The 16,452-nt window shown below is 48.6% G+C and overlaps 1 protein-coding gene across 12 annotated transcripts in view; it reads right to left on the bottom strand.

Annotated features, from left to right (window-relative positions):
* Nfasc (neurofascin) overlaps positions 1 to 16,452 on the bottom strand; it is a 173,766-nt gene that overhangs the window by 133,956 nt on the left and 23,358 nt on the right. Inside the window, exon 1 of one of the 12 annotated variants that reach the window (XM_029478691.2) lies at positions 5,111 to 5,193. The exons of the other annotated variants lie outside the window; for them this stretch is intronic. The gene's annotated coding sequence lies outside the window, so the exon portion shown is untranslated. Of the gene's footprint in view, positions 1 to 5,110; positions 5,194 to 16,452 lie in introns of those variants that run through there. 12 annotated transcript variants of the gene reach the window in all.

Raw genomic sequence — 16,452 nt, forward strand, 5'->3', positions numbered from 1 at the left:
GTGTGTGTATGTATGTGTTGCACATTCTTGTCAAAACTAACCTACTGTGCCCTTAAGAAACGCACATTTTCCTGAGAGTATATTATACCTGACTATAGTTGATGTGAAGTCAAGAGAAGGGCATATATAGCTCAGAGGTAGAATTAACATTTAGCATCTGTGAAGCTCCAACACTACAAGCACAGCCAACTACGGAGAACAAAATTGCAACTGGTCTGTGATTAGTGAAGCCCCTGAGCAGTCACTGCTGGCTTCCCCATGGAAGACACAGCAGGGGAGCTGAAGGCTGTGTAGAGGGTTGAGCTAGCACTCAGAGCCTGATGGAGGCCAAGGCTGACAGTCACTCGGGGATTGTACAAGACTCTGGCCCTGTGGCCTCTTGAATAATCTGCAAGCATTTGGCTAAATGCTCCCTCCCAGCCGGTCATGGTGGCACACACCTTTAATCCCAGCACTCGGGAGGCAGAGGCAGGCGGATTTCTGAGTTCAAGGCCAGCCTGGTCTACAAAGTGAGTTCCAAGACAGCCAGAGCTATACAGAGAAACCCCCGTCTCGGAAAAAAAAGAAAAAAGAAAAGAAACATCTGAGGTGGGTGGATGGGGTAACACCCTCTCAGAAGCAAAGTGGGAGAGGATAGAGTGAAGAACTCGGGGTGGAGGACTGGGGAAGGGGGGCAACATTTAGAATGTAAATAAATAAAAGCATTTAATAAAATGAATAAATAAGAAGCTCCTGAATTGCCAATACTGTATTGTTCAGCCATGTCCAGATTGCCTTCTCTGTTCTTTCCCCTCCCCCAGCCATCTTGTGGTTTCTGAGAGCCTAGAAGCCTTTCCTCTCTATCCTGGTCTAACCTGAAGACTTCAAGGGACCCTGAAAAGCTACACCCTTCTCTTCAGGCCATTCTGGGTGTGGGGTGGGGAGAGGCGTGTAGTCTGGAGACAGGACCATGCCAGAAGGCTTGAGTTTGCTCACTCAGAAAACCAGCTCCTATATAACAGGAGCTTTGGTGTGCTGCTATTAGTTCTCTGTAATCATGCACCTTCTAGAGGCCCAGTGGCTCTAAGGTAAACGCAAAGGCCCATGTGTAAGCCCTCGCTCTGCCACCTGGCTCCTGTGTGGCTGTCGACAAGTCACTTACTCGGGCTGACTCCCCATCTATAAAATAAGGCTTGTGGTCTCTACCTCACGAGGCTACTGAAGGGACTCCTTGAGAATACAGGTCGAAAGAATATAGCAATGGAAGTTTCCTTTACCAGAGTGAGGGACACGGCGCTCACACTGGAAATATACCAGGTCAGCATGTTCATGTCAACAAGAAGATGTGGGTCCTCAAAAAAAAAAAAAAAACAAAAAACAAAACGTTAAAGTTGAGAGAGAAGCTCCCTTTAGAAATGCAAAACATGCTTGAGTCTCTGGGAAGTACACATAGAGGTGAAGTTCAAACCAGGTGGGAGGCTGCGGAAGACAGGGAGGGAAGAGGGTACAGGCTGAGGAGGGCAGGAGGCGGGGCAGGTGTAATCAGGACAGGAGCCAGGGGGTGGAGAGCAGGGTGGAGGATCCAGGATGACTGCTGCAGATGCAAGAACTGGAGGCAGGGCCCCAGGGAGCCCGCTGTAGCACAAAGAGGGCGTGGAATAAAGCCAGGTCCCCAGGCAGTGGGGATATTGCTGAGCTGTGAGAAAGACACAGGAAGTAAGAAACTGGCACCAAAAGCAGGAGAGCTCTCACCTCCAGAGACCCCAAACAAGACCAAAGAGTCTGGGCAGAAGTAGCTAGCAGTGAGTATGTGGCCCAGCGCTGGCTCCTAGAACTACAGGATGCAGCAGGAAGCAGGAGGAGGGGGCGGAGTTAGGAACCTGAATCACACTTAGCTGGGCTTGTGTGGGTACAAGAGGGCGCATCTACATGGGGCTGGTACTCTAGTACAAAACGGCTTGGGGCTGGGAAAAACACACAGTGGCCACATGCACACGGACAGGGGGTTCTCCTCCTCCCTCCTCCTGTGTTCCTGGTTTCCAGCATCAGTTTATCAGTCCCCGCCAAGTCTGAGGGCAAGCACTATTAATAGCACATCTGACAGGTGAGGAGACCGGAGGTGGAACTGAATAGGAAGCAGGCAGGAACTGACCATGATGCTTCCTGACTCCCAGGATGCTGTCTGTCCTTCCCCTCACAGCTCCTCAGAAGGAAGGCATTCTCCTCAGAGTGGCTGCCTTACCACAGACTATATGGCAGAGAAGAGGGAGGTGCCCCAGACGCACCCGGACTTCTCACAAGTCTCGCTGCAGGTCTTTCCTCTGGCACATGCATAGGATTCTGGGTCCTCCTTGTAGAAGCAAAGCACAGCCTGGACTTTGAGGTAGGAATCTTGAGAATGGAGTGGGACAGATGCCTCGGGCTTCTTTCTAGGGAATCCACTCACCCTACTGAAGGATGTAAAGAAAGCTCCATCAAGCCCAGCTCCTTGGGGATGTTTCTTTCTCTCTGGGGAATTCTCAAGCAACCCTGGCCTCTCCCTAGAATCTACCATCCCAGCATGGTTCTTAGAGTGGCCTATGCTTACCGATCCACAGTCTAGCATCTCATTTATGCAAATGGCGGCTGCTCTAACGTATAGAAGACAACTGCCACAGTCCTCAGAAGGAAGAGTGCTGGGTGGACATCAGTCCAAGGTCCAGCCTGCAGGACTCTACTTAAGAAGCAGGGCTCTCCAAGCTCTCGAAGAAGAACACTCACATGGCCCCTCACTGGCACGAGGTATTTCTTTTGAGTTAGATCATATTCTTTTTTTTTTTTTTTTTTGGTTTTTCGAGACAGGGTTTCTCTGTGTAGCCTTGGCTGTCCTGGAACTCACTCTGTAGACCAGGCTGGCCTCGAACTCAGAAATCCGCCTGCCTCTGCCTCCCGAGTGCTGGGATTAAAGGTGTGCGCCACCACGCCCGGCTTAGATCATATTCTTTATCAGAATAATCCTCTCTGTCGTCAACCTCTGAGGAGTCAGGATAAGCACTTCGAGAACATATGTTCTTGGGCCCTGCTACTGGTTGTGACATTAGACTAACTAATGCTAACTTCTCTCTCCTCAGTTTCCTTGATTCTAAGGTCAGGACTGTTGGCATTTAGTCTAGGCTCTGCCCCACAGTTACCTGGCAACAGCCAGGTGTACCTGACTCACTATAAAAGGGCCTGCTTGCCCCCTCTTGATCTCACATCTTTGCTCCCTACTTACCCTCTTCCCCCTCTCTCCCCATTCCCCTCACCTCCTCTCTCTCCATGTGCTCATGGCCAGCTCCTCTACTCCTCTTCTGTCTGTCTGTCTCTGTCTCTGTCTCTACTCTCTCAACTCCCATCCCCATGCCCTGAATAAACTCTATATTATACCGTCCCGTCCCATCCGTGTGGCTGGTCCCTCAGGGAAAAGGGATGCTTTAGCATGGGCCCACAGAGGCACTCCCTTCCCCAACACCTTACCACACTGGCACCAAACATACCTCTGGTTTCTCCTATCTTTTTATAAAACACAAGGATAGTAAAAGTTGTTGGGAGGGCTGTGTCTGAGTCACTTGGCCTTGTTGGCATCCAGTGCTCAGGGAAGGGCCTGACACTGGGTAAGACCCCAGTGACCAGAAGCTACAGTCATGACTATGTTACCAACATGGGGCAAGACCAACTTGCTGGTTCCTTCCAGTGTACCATGAGCCTTGACCTCAGAGAAAGAACTGTGACCAACAACTTGGTCTACTTTGGCCTCTATAAGAAGACCTTGTTTGCTTCCTAATCCTTCCAGTAACTGCTCCTAACAACTGACAAGCATGTGACAGAGCCAATAGTTCCCACTCTTGCCCCACTAAAGGCGTGTCAGAGGTCATTGGGTTATTCCTCTAAGCCAGGTGTCCTCCAGGCAGCCTATGGTTGATTGACAAGACAAGCCACATCCTCTGTAGGCAGAAAAGCAGGTGGCCTGGGATGCACATCACAGAAACAGCCTGCTCCCAGGACCGGGGGATGCTGCATTAGACGATGGAGGCCGGGAGAACTGTGAATGTGTTCGATGTCTCCTCCTTGGGCCCCACAGAAGCTCCTGGCATGCTCTTTTTTGTGCTGTATGGTAAGGGAGCATGCTAGACATTCCCATCTCCTGACACTGCCCTTGCGGGAGGACTGGGCTGCCTTTAAAGACTGACCTCAAGGTTCAGCAAGCAACGCAATATTCCTTCAGTACCTGGGATCTGTTCCTTCTGGACCTAATGTTGTCTTTCTAAGATACATATCACTGACTCTTCAATCCAAACAACTTTAAAGTCACTGTGTCCAAACTTTTGCCTCAAGGAGCCCGAGGGCAGAGTCTTCTCCTTCCCTCCCACTGGCATGTCTCCTCTTACACAGAGACTTCCTGGAAGGATGTTTTCTACCTCTGAGGTGTGCCAGGAAAGAGCTGCCCCAAACAACAAGGACCCGGTGGGGGCCATGAGATTCCAACAGAGCCAAGTGACTCAGACTTGACCGGATTCCCCATTGACCAGGCTCCCTATTCCCATTCAGAACTGACAGGAGCTCGGGTTTCTCAGAACCAGCCCATGTTCTCTTCCCAAGAAGCCAATGGACAAAGACTATTCCCGCCTCTTCCCATCCTCTCTGCCCTGACATCCAGAGGCACCGACACTGAGCCAGATAGCCTCGGCCGGAGGAAGAGGCAGCTGGGGATCTGGATGCCCAGGGCAAAGGGTGGAGAACAGGAGAAGACTAGCTCCGAGTGAGCACCGACTGTCCTTGTGACTTAATGTGCACCCATGAATCGGTCTCCTGACCGTCCGTCAGCATCTCTCTTTCCTAAACATCCCTCATTCACAGAGCAGGATGCCCCTGCCCGCCCTCATCAGAGCTTTGGATACTTCTCCTTTGCCCTGTCTCTCCTAAAATTTTAGCCCGTTAAGAATACAAGACCCTCACTGTCACTCTCTGCTTTCTAGCCTGGCTGCTAATTCTCACCAAACCACCTCTGAGCTAGGCTGCTCCAGCACACATCTCCAGGGAGCCTCAGAAGGTCAGAGCGGAATCGGGGAGGGGTCGGCAGGAGGTCACGCTCAAAGGAGAGCTTACCACCTACCTCTCCTGGCTTGTCCAGAGTCTGCACTGGTGGGCGCCTTCCTTAGGGACACGTGGATGCCGAAAGCTGACCTTTCTTAGGCCCTAGGCCATCCGAGTGAGCAAAATGAAGCCTGAGTAAAATCCCAGCTTGATCCTCTCCCCTGAGCGCTGCCGTTCTATACAGCGAAGACAGCAGCCCTACCCGAGGAGGAACCGAAGTCATTCCTGGGTGCCCCTGCTCCCCGCCAGCTCCCACTTGTCACTTCCAGCCCTGTGTCACATAAACAGGGCTTTATTATCTCAAGCCCACCACGTCCTGTGAGAGTTCTGTAAATGGAACACCACACAATAACTTGTTTATTAATAACGGCTCGTCCCCTCCCTCAGCCTGGCTCACTCACTCACCGCACTGTCTCCCGCCCCCCCCATGCATAATGGAGGAACTGTGTGGCCTGTGACACAAGCCAGGCTGTGCTCTTCAGGCTGAGGGGATAGACGGGGAGAGGTACCAGCCTGGACCAGGCTCCCTAAGGTGGGGGCAGAGGGGAGCAGACCCCCATTATAACTCAAAGATGTAATGTTGTGTGTAGAGTGGGAGTGCTGTGTGGCAGCCTTAGAGCCAGCCCTGCCCTATACGCATGTCCCACGTGAGCCCATGCCAGGGTTATCCAACACCAATCCTGTTCTATCCAGGGCAGACAAGGCTCTCCACAGCCTCCGCCCACAGGCCCACTTCTGTGTAAAAGTCTGGGGGCAGACTTCTTTCTTCCATTCAACACTCCATGACACTTCTGCTGACCAAACACCTCCAGTCCCTACAGTGGTCCCTTCAGGAACCAACTTCCAACTGGCCACCACCCTGTTTTTCCCTCTGATGGGCAAGCAGGGGCGGAACATGGTCTCTCCAAACCCTCCTCTGGAGAGCGGGAAGTCTAGAACATCTAAAGGTCTTAAAAATGTTTATGTCCTAGCCGGGTGTGGTGGCGCAGCACTTGGGAGGCAGAGGTAGGTGGATTTCTGAGTTCGAGGCCAGCCTGGTCTACAAAGTGAGTTCCAGGACAGCCAGGGCTATGCAGAGAAACCCTGTCTCAAAAAACAAAACAAAACAAAATAATAATAATAATAAAATGTTTATGCCCTCTGTTTCATAAAGTTAATTTCTGGAAGTGGATGTTAAATGGACACTCCCCTCACTATGTATAGTTTCTGGTACGTTTTAAACAATGTGTAAATCGTTGCTCTAGCATATTATTTAAGGAATGATGGCAAGAAAAAGTCCACGCATGTTCACAAAGACAGATTTTTTTTCTGAGTATTAGTTGGACCCATACATACAAAACCCATATACACGAGAGAATATTTCCATAAAGGCAAAAAATGACAAAAAAAGAGGCAATAAAAGAGATTAGCTACTGCTAGGGAAAAATGATAAACAATACAGTGTATCCACAATTTAACAGAAAATAGAAATTATAAATAATAAAACCCAAGGACCTGGGTTCAAAATCTGGCTCTGTCTTTTACAGACTATCTTACTTCGGGCAAGGTACTCTAGGCCTTCACTTCCATATATACATGTTAAAGTGCATGGATTCAGTAAATGACAGTGCCTGAGGTATATGGTAAATATTTTAAAAGATTAAACTTTCATCATAAGCAATGAAACACAATGATAAAATAATAACATAGGACAATATCTTAATAAAGTGGAAAATAGAACGATCGTCACTGAGAGTAAAATTATAGAAAATGTGCGTTTTCTCCTTTATGCTTATATTTTCTAAGTTTTCTGTGATGGACATAAATGACCTTTGTGCACAGGAGTATGGCAGTGAGAGCACATTGAAGATGGTGGCCTCAGCTTTGACGATGGCCATCATTTGGGACATATTCATCTGAGGTGGCCTGTCTGTCCACCACACTCAGAATCATAGACTCAACAGCTTTTGCTTTTGGCTCCTCTAAGCCCACATCTTGCCTCAAACCTTGCTTCTCTCCAGGGCTGGTGACGAGACACTTCTCCAACCTACAACAAACATGGCTAGTGACATTTGTGGGGAACCAGGAGTTGGAGAAAAGACGTGGTGTAGGGGTGTTGGCTTAGGATTAGAGCTGAGACAGAGCAGGGGTGGGGGTGGGGAGGGTGGCTGAGTCTGTCCCCAGCAAAAGCAACCTCTCTCAGACAAGTGAAGTGGAGAAGCTGATGCCCAGCCCAGAGTTAGCCCATGTGAAAGAGAAACAGACAGGGGAAGATTAGCTTCTGAGGACACTGGGTGGGCATTCAGTTGAACGTCCTGGTGACTGGGGCATAGGGAGACCAGAAGGCAGCTGCTGCACCTCTGCCTCTCTACTTCCCAGCTGCAGGAGTTGAGCTCCATATTTCTGCCATATTTTGCCATTCCTCTGGCTTTTTTCCAGGCAGCCCACAGCCATTTCTCAAAGCTTCCTGGAGGTACGTCTCCTTTCCCAGCCCAGAATGGAAACAGGGATGGGGAGAACAAGAGTGGAGAGGAATGTGGGGCAGAAAAGAGAGCTGCCAGCCCACCTGAATGTGGGTCACATTCGCAGAGGACAGCAGGCGCGCCAATGCAGAATGGCTGCAGTGACAGCTGGTGGGCCTGGAGGGGCACTCATGGAACCCTGGCCAGGCAGCTGAGTTGTGCGTGCCCAGCTTTCCACCCTCAGGATCACTCACCTTCTGGCCATAGCCCCTCCCCCTCCAGGTGACCTCATGTTTCAAGTCCAACCTTTTGGCTTTTTTCACATTGGGATGGATCTGCGATGCCATGACTTAAAGGATCGCTGGCTTTTGTGACCCAACACTGCCAGGCAGAGGGGACAGGAGTAGGCTGAGCAAGCCAGAAGCTTTCTCTCCACCCTTGCCTGCCAGCTAACAGCTGACCTTTGGGTACATATTCTGGTTCAGTTTAGAAATCAAATGCTTTTAGAACAAAGAACTTGCGGTCATGATAGATTCTGTCCGAAGAGCTTAAGCAGAGGTTGGGTGGGTCCCTCAGGGCTGTAGAAAGCCTGACACTGAAGGGTGGTGGGCTACAACCACCCCTGAGTCCAGGGCTGAAACCAAGAGTCCACAGGTTGGCAGCAACTGTGGAGAAGTCAGGCACTGAAGTTAATGAGGTAAATGTGCTAACGTGACTGTCTACTTGAGAGGGCCGAGAAAAGGAGGCTAAAGGAACACCCCACTGGGAATGTGTGTGAGGGTGTTTACAGAGAGGACCAGCTAAGCAGAAGACCTGCCCTGAACCAGACTGCAGTCTGTAGACCTGTATGGAATCAAAGAGAAAGGGGAACGCTCCCAGACATTGTCTCTGCTTCCTGGCTGCCGTGGTGTGAGCTGTTCTGCCTTGCCACATCCCCATACCATACTGGATGGAAATCTCTGGAACCATGGGCCAAACAAACAATCCCTCTCTTAAGCTGTTTCTCTTAAAGTATTTGGTCACAGTCATATGAATGTCTGACTAATGCAAGTTTCTAAGAGCAGTGGTGGCCAAGTCAGGACTTCATGGGCCTGTCCCTGTCTCTGCTCAGGTGTGGCTCTCTGGGTGGAACTGTGGTTGTGCCAGTGTGAAGGTGTGCAGTTGTGAGTCTGTGGGAGGTACAGCCTGTGCGACTCTGGGGAAGGGTTTTGGTCTCTGTGTGTATGCTTGAGTGCTCCAGTGAGTATATGAAAGTGTGGCCCAGTGTGTTTATTAAAGTGTCTCAGTGTACCTTTCTGGTGTGTGGGCATATCTGTTCTAGGATATCTGTCTGTCTTGTTGTAAGTTTATGTCTTAGTATGGCTCAGTATACATGGGTACAAGTCAGTCTCAGTTGTATACAGGCATCTCTGTACATGTGCTTGCAGCTGGGTTTATAGGCCATTGTTAGGGATGGTGGTATATATGTGTGTGTCCAGTGAGATACACTAGATAAACTTGTGTTTTAAAATAGAGTCTTGCATGGGTGCTTGTGGTATGCACGTCTGCACGTCTACCTTGATCTGTATGTACATAGTAGCTCTGTCTCCACATGTACGTGGTGTGTGTTTGTGTGTGCATGTGTGTGTTCATGGTGTCTGTAGAGGCAGAAGTTAGGAAAGGAAGGAATCAAAGGTCCATGGTCCCCTTCTTACTACTAGAATGTTCTTCTGCTGAAAAAAGAACAGTACTGGGTGGCCCAATCTGCAGAATACAGACCACTTGCTCCAGGTGCGCAGTGAGTGGTCTCACTATCAACATACAGTGATCTGATACACTTGCTTTCCTCCACATACAAAGGAAGGCCACCTGCCTACCCTGGCCTTTTCTGATCACTAGTCTCTTACTTCATCTCTTCCTGGCAAGCCCTGACTAAGCCCATCCTGAAGGCTCTAGTGCCATGTTCCCTCCTCCATGAAGTCTGTCCAGCCCTTCAGCTGGAGGTGAGCAGCTCACCCCTGGTTTCCAAAGCAGGTCGTGTGAGTCCTCCCTAAGAACAGGCTCCATTCTACTTTCATTGCAATGAGACAGCATCCCATGGTAAGGTACCACCAGGAGGCCCACCCTATCTTTGCAGTTTCTCATACACCTCATCTGATGTCTTGTAAAGAGGCATGCAGGAAACATTTACTGACCTATGACATCAGCAAGCTGGAGAGGGAAAGAGTAGTACTGTCTCAAGCTGGGAGAGCTGGTGGTGACAAGTGAAAGCCAGAGAGTCACCAGCCCTGGTGTGCTGCTGCTCTGGACTCAGGTTCTGCACGAGAAGAATGCAGCTTCTTTATTCTCAATAAATATGGCTACCTAAGAACTGACCTCTCTCAAGGGCTTGACATGACTCATATGGTACCATCCACACTAGCATGCATTTCTGACTCCTGCCACCAACATGGCTGCCTCACCAAACACATTCTGTAAGATCAAAGTTCTCCTGAATGAACTGAGCCATAGTTTGGTGAACATGGGCTTGATCAGTCTCCATGACAGCCAGATCTCCAGTGTCCAGAGCAAACCCAGATAGCCAGCGACAGAAAAGGAGCAGGGAGCCCTCTCTGCTGGGAGGAAGGCTATGCTATTCATGCCACCCATGAAGTGTGCAGCAGTGTTGGACTCTGAGAGCTGAGGCTCTTGGAAGGCTGATCAGCTAAGCACTGGCACCAGTGTGGCCCAGTGGACAGGTCTGTCATGGTGCTGCTGGGAGAAGAGAGTTGCACAGATCAGAAACTGGCATGGTAGTGTGTACTAAGCCAAGGCACCCATATCTCAAGGCCTAGAAGCTCTGCCTCCATCCAGTGGAAAGCAGTACATGCGTCCACAAGGGAACACTAATGAAGACTAAAAACCCATAGGAAGTTCAAGTAGCCAAGACAACCCTGAGACAGAGCAAAGTCAGAGATTCCTACTTCACATTCTCAGCCATGGTGAGGAAATCAGTACGCTAGACAGAGACAGAAGAAAGGAACTGGACAGAGTCCACAGATCAACGTATGCGGTTATGAACAATGTATATAATAAGAGCCCCAGTCTACCACTGGATGAGAGAGAAAGAATGTCATCAACAAATGACACCAGGACAGCCACATTGTCATGTGAAAATTAAAAACAAATAAAAATAAAGTTGAGCCCTTCACTATGTGCTTCAGTTATAAACAAAAATTAAGTCGAAATGGATCGGTGACCCGGATATTAGTGCTAGAACCAATACCCTCACGATAAAATAAAATAGAGCTCTCATGTCCTTGAGTGTGAAAACGGATTTTTTGATGTAACGCAGAAGCAGGGATGGACTGGGACAAACGGGGGTTCATCAAAGCATCTCTGCACTTATAAAATATTACCAAAGAGTGAAAAGAAAATCTACAGAATGGAGGAAAATATTTTCAAACTGTGTGTCTATAAGAGTTTAATGCCCAAACTATATGAAGAGCCCATAAAACTCAACCATGAAAGAAAAAAGATGTCAGAAGATTGTTATTAGAGAAATGGGGAATAAAACCACAGTGGGACCTTGTGCCTACGAGCAGAGCTATAATCAGTAGAGAATAATAGTGTTGGCAAAGGTGTAAGAAGACCAGGGGTCTCCTGCATCCCTGTGAAAGCACAAAATGATGCAGGTGCCGCAGGAAGTCGTCCTTTGGCAAACTATGCAGAGAAGCACCTTCACCCCTAGATGAAGAGTCCAAAAGAAGAGAAAACGGGGACCGGATATCTATACATGAATGTTCACTTCAGTATTATTCATAACAGCAAAAAGTGATACCTACCCCACTGTCCTCAAGAACAAGAGGAAAATACAACACTATACATCTATATGACAGATTATGACTCAGTCATAAAGAAGAATAAAGAGGCTGGGCGTGTGGCTCAGATGGTGCAGTGCTTGTCTAGGCGGGGTTGCTCCCCATCTCCATGAATAAATGAAGAAAGAATGAAGTTCAGATGCATGCTATAATGTGAATGGACCCTAAAAACATTATGCTTGAGGGATGGAGAGATGGCTCAGCGGTTAAGAGCACTGACTGCTCTTCCAGAGGTCCTGAGTTCAATTCCCAGCAACCACATGGTGGCTCACAACCATCTGTAATTGGATCCAATGCCTTCTTCTGGTGTGTCTGAAACAGTGACAGTGTACTCATATACAATAAATAAATCTTTAAAAAAAAAAACCATTATGCTGGGACTGAAGAGATGGCTCGGGGGTTAAGAGCACTGCTTACTCTTCCAAAGGTCCCAGGATCGATTCCCAGCACCCACACAGCAGCTCACAACTAAAAAAAAAAAAAAAAATCTCTAAAAGAATTGTGCCAACTGAAATGACCCAAATATGAAGGGACAAAGCTGGTATTATTTCATAGCTCTGGATGAGCCAGAATAACTGGATTCCTGGTGATGGGATTTAGAGCAGAGCCAAGAAGGGCCTGCAGGGCAGGAAGCAGGCAGTTGCTGCTTGAGGGCAGCACAGGTAGATAGCACAGGTGCATGGCACAGGTGCATAGCACAGGTACATAGCACAGGTGCATGGCACAGGTACATGGCACAGGCACATGGTACAGGTACATGCACAGGTATATGGTAAAGGTCCATGGCACAGATGCATAGCACAGGTGCATGGCACAGGGACATAGCACAGGTACACAGCACAGGTTTCTATCTGGATTACTTTGGAAGTTGACAGTAGTAACTGCTGCCCAGTGCTCTGGATCTAGAACAAGCTGCTGTCTTTATTATAAACCTGAAATGACTAAAATCACTTAAATGTCTGTATGTCTACAATTTTAAAAATTAAAAAAAGAAAAAAAAGCTGCAACACCCTGCCCCTGGTTTGCCGTCAAGCCTCAAGTATGTGACCCCAAAGAAAAGGCGTCTGGGAAAGCGTTTTCAGAGGAGCTGCTTCCCTGGGGGCAGTGTTCTTCAACCCTTGGAGTGAGTTACTGTGGTGATGAGTGGCAAGGGTGCCTATACTTGGCTCTGAAATTCCCCTGACCTTGTCGTCTACTTTCAGTCCTGGTTGCAAATGAGGACAGCATCACCAGCCTCTGATGCCTCTGAAATCTCCTAAGAATCTGATAACGCCTCTTTAGCCATCACATTCCTCCTGGGCTACTCCCTGGACCTCTCTCCATCTCTGCTAGCTTCAAGTTTTGAACAAGGAGGAGATCCACCCAGCCAAACATCCCTGGCCTAGGTACATTGCCCAAAGCTACTTTTCCAGAGCCTTCTAAAGCTTGCTAAAATGCTTCATTTTAAAAGGGCATCCTTGACAGTCCAGGCTACAGTAGGAAACATCTTATTTAAAACATTCAAAACTTAACTCACCAAGGTAGCACCTGTGTTTCTCACCAGCCCATCTTCTCCTCACATTGCCCCCCAATCCCCCCCACTCCACCCATGGAAAGCAACACACTAGCCATGTCTCTGTAGGGCCCCTTCCCAGCCAGCCTCCCTAGGAATCCTTCCATCCTTATTAAGATGGGACACCTGTCCCAAGCCTGGGTTCTTCAATGCCTCCATCCCTACCTACCACACTTCCTGGTTATATTTCAGGCTTCATCTCCTTAAAACACCTGAAAGGTACCATCTTTCTTTAATTTTCTAAAGGCGTACATAATTCAATATCCATTCACAGTAGTTTATTTTATAAGCCTAGAAAGCTGTCTGACTCTTCTTTCAAATGAATTGGAATTTATACATTTAAATGAGTGTTGTCTTCTTCAAAGAGGCCCCCTGGGAACCTAGCTACATAGCCGACAATGCATCGCTCAGGCTTAGAGCAGATTTTTTTTTGCAGCTCTCTCTATGGCACTGCCTTCAAAGCCTGCTGCACACTTTTAAAAGGACACCCACGGAGGTGTGATTGCGTCCTATCAGAGTACACGTGATCGTCTTCTTCCTTAGGTTGAAAGATGGAGCGAAGGTTGGGGAAGATGCAGAGGGCGTGGTGCAGCTGGGAATACTGTCTGGTGTCAAAAGCAAAGAAAGAGAAACCTTCGGGGCTACTGCCCTGGGGGATGATATTGGATTCTGTGCACCAGCTTCCTTAAAGAAACACATGTGCAGCTTGGGGCGGTGGTAACAATAGCAAGCCGGTGAGAAAGGACTCAGCAGCTGTCATAACACATCCTTACAGTGGTCACCACGCTACTTGGTCTTGACCAGGGATTAGGGACAAGAAAGTTCCCTTGTCCCTGAGTCATGACCCTAGGGCAGCACAGGGAGCAGATGCTCTCCAAAAGCAGAAGTGATGAGGTAACCCAGTTCTTCAATAGTTAAACACCCAAGTCGCCATGTGACTGGCCATTCCACCGCTGGATGCCGCCCCGCCCCCAAAGAACTGAAAACAGTGTTCAAACTTACACAGCAGTTCAAAAGTACAGAGTGTTCACAGCAGGAATTCTTACCTCAAGGTGTAAAGGACCCAACGAGCTTATCAACAGATGATCAGATAAATGTGCCTATAGACAAGGCATCAAGGATTGATGCTCAACAGATGAACAGTTTAAAGCCTTGCACACAGAATGAGCAAAAGGAACAGGGTACCCAAAGTCAGGTTATGAGATTCCAGTTATGTGAAAAGTCCAGAGACAGAACAAGTGGTTATCAGAGGCTGGGAACCCAGAAAGAGAAATGACTTCTTAACTGGCAGAGGGTTTCCCCTGGGAGCAACAAAAATCCCTGGAACAAGATGCCAATTAACTGTGCACTTTATCTTGGTACAAAAAGGTTGGCATGTGAAAGGCCATGGGTTCCAACTCCAGCACTAAGGGGAAAATATTTAAATATAAAGCATAGATAGATAGATAGATAGATAGATAGATAGATAGATAGACATACAGACACATATTAATATTACTGTAGTGGGTTGGTCTAATATTGCTTGTATTCAAATGCTAAATTCTCTACCCCAAAATCTGGTTGTTCCAAGAAGAGCAGATGCTCATGTAGAGCAGCTTTTGTTGTGTATCCCTTGTGCCTCACGTTATCCCTGATTGATTAATAAAGATGCCTATAGCCTGTAGCTGGGCAGAAGAGAGGTAGGTGGGGCTTCAGTTCTCAGACTTGGGGATCTGAGACAGGGACCATGAGGGAGGAGAAGAGGAGGAGGAAGAAGGGAAGTCATCATGGGGTTGGTGGACCGTGATTGCATGGCCATGAGGGCCAGCTGTTGGAGAAGGAGCGACCCAGGTGGAACACAGCAAGTGATATCTCAGGGTTATTGAGAGGAAAGCAGACAAAATAGCACAGAGGGTAGACATCTACCCAGCTCTAGTGCTTTAAGGCTTATTATACATATAAAGGTTTATGTTTTTTATTTGGGAGCTAATGATCATAAGGTGAAATAGAAATCCCCAAATACTATTCATACCAACATTTTACCATGAAAAGAAAGGAGAAAGGCCTGTGCTGGATTCTAGTAGGAGAGGTCTGTGAACAGTAGAGCAGTGACTGTGGAACCCGGTTAGTAGCTCTCCCAGGCGACAGGGCTGAGACCCTTAGGAGTAAGGAGCCCAGCGACCATCAACCCAGCGCCCTGCATGAACACAGTTTGATGAGAATTATGGGGCCTGGGTGGAAAAGCTCCCCATGGGAGGGTCAGGGGGAGACTCTGAGCAAAGTGAGAGGGGGACCTTTAGAGCAGCTGCAGATCCCACTCACCCTGAACCTGCCTCACATCATGGCCACCAGATTACAAACTGCAGGCAGACTGCAGGGGGTGAGGGAAGAGCTGGAGGCGGTAATGCCACCCTTCCCACCAGCAGCTGGTGGTCACCAGAGCTCCCCAACCTCACTCTCCTGCTTGTCTTCCCTTCCTATCCTGACCCCCAGCGATGTTCACAGATGTTCCTGGTATGTATCTGCGTCCCAGCTCTGGTCTTATCAGAGACGCACCATTGGGCAGCCACTGAGCCTGCTCACTAGCTTGCCGGCCTCCATGGCAGCCTCTAGCCTAGAGGTATATCTCCCTAATCTTAACCAAACAAAGAAAGGCAAGACCCTTAGCAGCGATTACAAGACTAATATTGTGAAGTTCTGAATGATTATTACAGGCCCAGGTCCCTTATTAGTCATGAAAGCCACTGAATCAAGGGAGCAGCAAACTCTAAAGTGAGACAATAACTTGAAATTTTCAATGGTCTCATTTAGTATAGCTGTTGGAGTCAAGAGGGCCTCTGGGAAATACTGAGACGGAGGCTCAGGAAGGAGCCTGCTGCTGGCCTTCTGTCCATTCCTTCCATAACCACACAAAAATCTGGGCTCCTACTGTGTGGCACCAAGAGAAAGTCCCTGTCACCGCAATTACTGGGGTAGAGTGTGGGACACAGACTTTCCAGTTAACGGCATGCTGCTAGAGCCTTCCTTCCTACAGAGACCAGGAAGGAACTGAGGACTGGTTGCTGCAGGCAGTGATGGGATGATGCTTCCCTCAAAATGTCACTCTGATCCCAGGGGGACCTGCTACAGGGAGCAGAGAATGGCTAAAGACCATGCTGTCAAGTTAGGGGAAGTCACCAGACAGGTTGGACAAAAACCACCCAGTGTTCTTGTGCTAAGGCAAGAGACTAGGGGTCAGCCAGTGAGAGGACCCCTTAGTTTCGATGTTTTAGGAACAGGAGTGAAGGTCATAGATCTGGTGGAGAGAGTGGCCACAGTTGTTGAGGGGCCAAAGGTCCCAGTAGTGAGCTGACACGTAATGGTGTGAGCCCAAATGCAGGCAGGCAGTCTCTACTTCACAAGAAGTCTCTGAAGACACAGAAGAAAATTGAGGGGGATGAGGAGGGAAGGAAAATGTCAACTAGAAAGCAAGGAAGGAGAGAGAGAAGTGGGAGACGGGAGCTGGGTAAGGAAAGGATGCTCAGAGAGGTAAGAGTCAGGCAGGCCTGTT

The sequence above is a fragment of the Mus caroli genome, unplaced genomic scaffold (genome assembly GCF_978045245.1).
Source record: "Mus caroli unplaced genomic scaffold, Mus_caroli_1 scaffold_1, whole genome shotgun sequence".
NCBI lineage: Eukaryota > Metazoa > Chordata > Mammalia > Rodentia > Muridae > Mus > Mus caroli.